We start from the raw sequence: 6,544 nt of genomic DNA, 5'->3' as shown, positions 1-6,544 counted from the left end.
CCATGACTACATGGAACTCTATTCCACAGTACTACATAGAGCCATGACTACACGGAACTCTATTCCACAGTACTACGTAGAGCCATGACGACATGGAACTCTATTCCACAGTACTACATAGAGCCATGACTACATGGAACTCTATTCCACAGTACTACATAGAGCCATGACTACACGGAACTCTATTCCACAGTACTACATAGAGCCATGACTACATGGAACTCTATTCCACAGTACTACATAGAGCCATGACTACATGGAACTCTATTCCACAGTACTACATAGAGCCATGACTACACGGAACTCTATTCCACAGTACTACATAGAGCCATGACTACATGGAACTCTATTCCACAGTACTACATAGAGCCATGACTACATGGAACTCTATTCCACAGTACTACATAGAGCCATGACTACATGGAACTCTATTCCACAGTACTACATAGAGCCATGACTACATGGAACTCTATTCCACAGTACTACATAGAGCCATGACTTATTGGAACTCTATTCCACAGTACTACATAGAGCCATGACTACATGGAACTCTATTCCACAGTACTACATAGAGCCATGACTACATGGAACTCTATTCCACAGTACTACATAGAGACATGACTACATGGAACTCTATTCCACAGTACTACATAGAGCCATGACTACATGGAACTCTATTCCACAGAACTACATAGAGACATGACTACATGGAACTCTATTCCACAGTACTACATAGAGCCATGACTACATGGAACTCTATTCCACAGTACTACATAGAGCCATGACTACATGGAACTCTATTCCACAGTACTACATAGAGCCATGACTACATGGAACTCTATTCCACAGTACTACATAGAGCCATGACTACACAGAACTCTATTCCACAGTACTACATAGAGCCATGACTACATGGAACTCTATTCCACAGTACTACGTAGAGCCATGACTACATGGAACTCTATTCCACAGTACTACATAGAGCCATGACTACATGGAACTCTATTCCACAGTACTACATAGAGCCATGACTACATGGAACTCTATTCCACAGTACTACATAGAGCCATGACTACATGGAACTCTATTCCACAGTACTACATAGAGCCATGACTACATGGAACTCTATTCCACAGTACTACATAGAGCCATGACTACATGGAACTCTATTCCACAGTACTACATAGAGCCATGACTACATGGATCTCTATTCCACAGTACTACATAGAGCCATGACTACATGGAACTCTATTCCACAGTACTACATAGAGCCATGACTACACGGAACTCTATTCCACAGTACTACATAGAGCCATGACTACATGGAACTCTATTCCACAGTACTACATAGAGCCATGACTACATGGAACTCTATTCCACAGTACTACATAGAGCCATGACTACATGGAACTCTATTCCACAGTACTACATAGAGCCATGACTACATGAAACTCTATTCCACAGAACTACATAGAGCCATGACTACATGGAACTCTATTCCACAGAACTACATAGAGCCATGACTACATGGAACTCTATTCCACAGTACTACATAGAGCCATGACTACACGGAACTCTATTCCACAGTACTACGTAGAGCCATGACGACATGGAACTCTATTCCACAGTACTACATAGAGCCATGACTACATGGAACTCTATTCCACAGTACTACATAGAGCCATGACTACATGGAACTCTATTCCACAGTACTACATAGAGCCATGACTACATGGAACTCTATTCCACAGTACTACATAGAGCCATGACTACACGGAACTCTATTCCACAGTACTACATAGAGCCATGACTACACAGAACTCTATTCCACAGTACTACATAGAGCCATGACGACATGGAACTCTATTCCACAGTACTACATAGAGCCATGACTACATGGAACTCTATTCCACAGTACTACATAGAGCCATGACTACACGGAACTCTATTCCACAGTACTACATAGAGCCATGACTACATGGAACTCTATTCCACAGTACTACATAGAGCCATGACTACATGGAACTCTATTCCACAGTACTACATAGAGCCATGACTACACGGAACTCTATTCCACAGTACTACATAGAGCCATGACTACATGGAACTCTATTCCACAGTACTACATAGAGCCATGACTACATGGAACTCTATTCCACAGTACTACATAGAGCCATGACTACATGGAACTCTATTCCACAGTACTACATAGAGCCATGACTACATGGAACTCTATTCCACAGTACTACATAGAGCCATGACTTATTGGAACTCTATTCCACAGTACTACATAGAGCCATGACTACATGGAACTCTATTCCACAGTACTACATAGAGCCATGACTACATGGAACTCTATTCCACAGTACTACATAGAGACATGACTACATGGAACTCTATTCCACAGTACTACATAGAGCCATGACTACATGGAACTCTATTCCACAGAACTACATAGAGACATGACTACATGGAACTCTATTCCACAGTACTACATAGAGCCATGACTACACGGAACTCTATTCCACAGTACTACATAGAGCCATGACTACACAGAACTCTATTCCACAGTACTACATAGAGCCATGACTACATGGAACTCTATTCCACAGTACTACGTAGAGCCATGACTACATGGAACTCTATTCCACAGTACTACGTAGAGCCATGACTACATGGAACTCTATTCCACAGTACTACATAGAGCCATGACTACACGGAACTCTATTCCACAGTACTACGTAGAGCCATGACGACATGGAACTCTATTCCACAGTACTACATAGAGCCATGACTACATGGAACTCTATTCCACAGTACTACATAGAGCCATGACTACACGGAACTCTATTCCACAGTACTACATAGAGCCATGACTACATGGAACTCTATTCCACAGTACTACATAGAGCCATGACTACATGGAACTCTATTCCACAGTACTACATAGAGCCATGACTACACGGAACTCTATTCCACAGTACTACATAGAGCCATGACTACATGGAACTCTATTCCACAGTACTACATAGAGCCATGACTACATGGAACTCTATTCCACAGTACTACATAGAGCCATGACTACATGGAACTCTATTCCACAGTACTACATAGAGCCATGACTACATGGAACTCTATTCCACAGTACTACATAGAGCCATGACTTATTGGAACTCTATTCCACAGTACTACATAGAGCCATGACTACATGGAACTCTATTCCACAGTACTACATAGAGCCATGACTACATGGAACTCTATTCCACAGTACTACATAGAGACATGACTACATGGAACTCTATTCCACAGTACTACATAGAGCCATGACTACATGGAACTCTATTCCACAGAACTACATAGAGACATGACTACATGGAACTCTATTCCACAGTACTACATAGAGCCATGACTACATGGAACTCTATTCCACAGTACTACATAGAGCCATGACTACATGGAACTCTATTCCACAGTACTACATAGAGCCATGACTACACGGAACTCTATTCCACAGTACTACATAGAGCCATGACTACACAGAACTCTATTCCACAGTACTACATAGAGCCATGACTACATGGAACTCTATTCCACAGTACTACGTAGAGCCATGACTACATGGAACTCTATTCCACAGTACTACGTAGAGCCATGACTACATGGAACTCTATTCCACAGTACTACATAGAGCCATGACTACACGGAACTCTATTCCACAGTACTACGTAGAGCCATGACGACATGGAACTCTATTCCACAGTACTACGTAGAGCCATGACTACATGGAACTCTATTCCACAGTACTACATAGAGCCATGACTACACGGAACTCTATTCCACAGTACTACATAGAGCCATGACTACATGGATCTCTATTCCACAGTACTACATAGAGCCATGACTACATGGAACTCTATTCCACAGTACTACATAGAGCCATGACTACACGGAACTCTATTCCACAGTACTACATAGAGCCATGACTACACGGAACTCTATTCCACAGTACTACATAGAGCCATGACTACATGGAACTCTATTCCACAGTACTACATAGAGCCATGACTACATGGAACTCTATTCCACAGTACTACATAGAGCCATGACTACATGGAACTCTATTCCACAGTACTACATAGAGCCATGACTACATGGAACTCTATTCCACAGTACTACATAGAGCCATGACTACATGAAACTCTATTCCACAGAACTACATAGAGCCATGACTACATGGAACTCTATTCCACAGAACTACATAGAGCCATGACTACATGGAACTCTATTCCACAGAACTACATAGAGCCATGACTACATGGAACTCTATTCCACAGAACTACATAGAGCCATGACTACATGGAACTCTATTCCACAGTACTACATAGAGCCATGACTACATGGAACTCTATTCCACAGAACTACATAGAGACATGACTACATGGAACTCTATTCCACAGTACTACATAGAGCCATGACTACATGGAACTCTATTCCACAGAACTACATAGAGACATGACTACATGGAACTCTATTCCACAGAACTACATAGAGCCATGACTACATGGAACTCTATTCCACAGTACTACATAGAGCCATAACTACATGGAACTCTATTCCACAGTAGTACATAGAGCCATGACTACATGGAACTCTATTCCACAGTACTACATAGAGCCATGACTACATGGAACTCTATTCCACAGTACTACATAGAGCCATGACTACATGGAACTCTATTCCACAGTACTACATAGAGCCATGACTACACGGAACTCTATTCCACAGTACTACATAGAGCCATGACTACATGGAACTCTATTCCACAGTACTACATAGAGCCATGACTACATGAAACTCTATTCCACAGAACTACATAGAGCCATGACTACATGGAACTCTATTCCACAGAACTACATAGAGCCATGACTACATGGAACTCTATTCCACAGTACTACACAGAGCCATGACTACATGGAACTCTATTCCACAGTACTACACAGAGCCATGACTACATGGAACTCTATTCCACAGTACTACATAGAGCCATGACTACATGGAACTCTATTCCACAGAACTACATAGAGCCATGACTACATGGAACTCTATTCCACAATACTACATAGAGACAGTACTACATGGAACTCTATTCCACAGTACTACATAGAGCCATGACTACATGGAACTCTATTCCACAGTACTACATAGAGCCATGACTACATAGAACTCTATTCCACAGAACTACATAGAGCCATGACTACATGGAACTCTATTCCACAGTACTACATAGAGCCATGACTACATGGAACTCTATTCCACAGTACTACATAGAGCCATGACTACATGGAACTCTATTCCACAGTACTACATAGAGCCATGACTACATGGAACTCTATTCCACAGTACTACATAGAGACATGACTACATGGAACTCTATTCCACAGTACTACATAGAGCCATGACTACATGGAACTCTATTCCACAGTACCACAGAGCCATGACTACATGGAACTCTATTCCACAGTACTACATAGAGCCATGACTACATGGAACTCTATTCCACAGTACTACATAGAGCCATGACTACATTGAACTCTATTCCACAATACTACATAGAGCCATGACTACATGGAACTCTATTCCACAGTACTACATAGAGCCATGACGACATGGAACTCTATTCCACAGTACTACATAGAGCCATGACTACATGGAAATCTATTCCACAGTACTACATAGAGCCATGACTACATGGAACTCTATTCCACAGTACTACATAGAGCCATGACTACATGGAACTCTATTCCACAGTACTACATAGAGCCATGACTACATGGAACTCTATTCCACAGTACTACATAGAGCCATGACTACATGGAACTCTATTCCACAGTACTACATAGAGCCATGACTACATGGAACTCTATTCCACAGTACTACATAGAGCCATGACTACATGGAACTCTATTCCACAGTACTACATAGAGCCATGACTACATGGAACTCTATTCCACAGAACTACATAGAGCCATGACTACATGGAACTCTATTCCACAGTACTACATAGAGACAGTACTACATGGAACTCTATTCCACAGTACTACATAGAGCCATGACTACATGGAACTCTATTCCACAGTACTATATAGAGCCATGACTACATAGAACTCTATTCCACAGAACTACATAGAGCCATGACTACATGGAACTCTATTCCACAGTACTACATAGAGCCATGACTACATGGAACTCTATTCCACAGTACTACATAGAGCCATGACTACATGGAACTCTATTCCACAGTACCACAGAGCCATGACTACATGGAACTCTATTCCACAGTACTACATAGAGCCATGACTACATGGAACTCTATTCCACAGTACTACATAGAGCCATGACTACATGGAACTCTATTCCACAGTACTACATAGAGCCATGACTACATGGAACTCTATTCCACAGTACTACATAGAGCCATGACGACATGGAACTCTATTCCACAGTACTACATAGAGCCATGACTACATGGAAATCTATTCCACAG

The sequence above is a fragment of the Oncorhynchus nerka genome, linkage group LG20 (assembly GCF_034236695.1).
Source record: "Oncorhynchus nerka isolate Pitt River linkage group LG20, Oner_Uvic_2.0, whole genome shotgun sequence".
Classification (NCBI taxonomy): Eukaryota; Metazoa; Chordata; class Actinopteri; order Salmoniformes; family Salmonidae; genus Oncorhynchus; species Oncorhynchus nerka.
Note: the sequence above shows the minus strand (reverse complement) of the source record.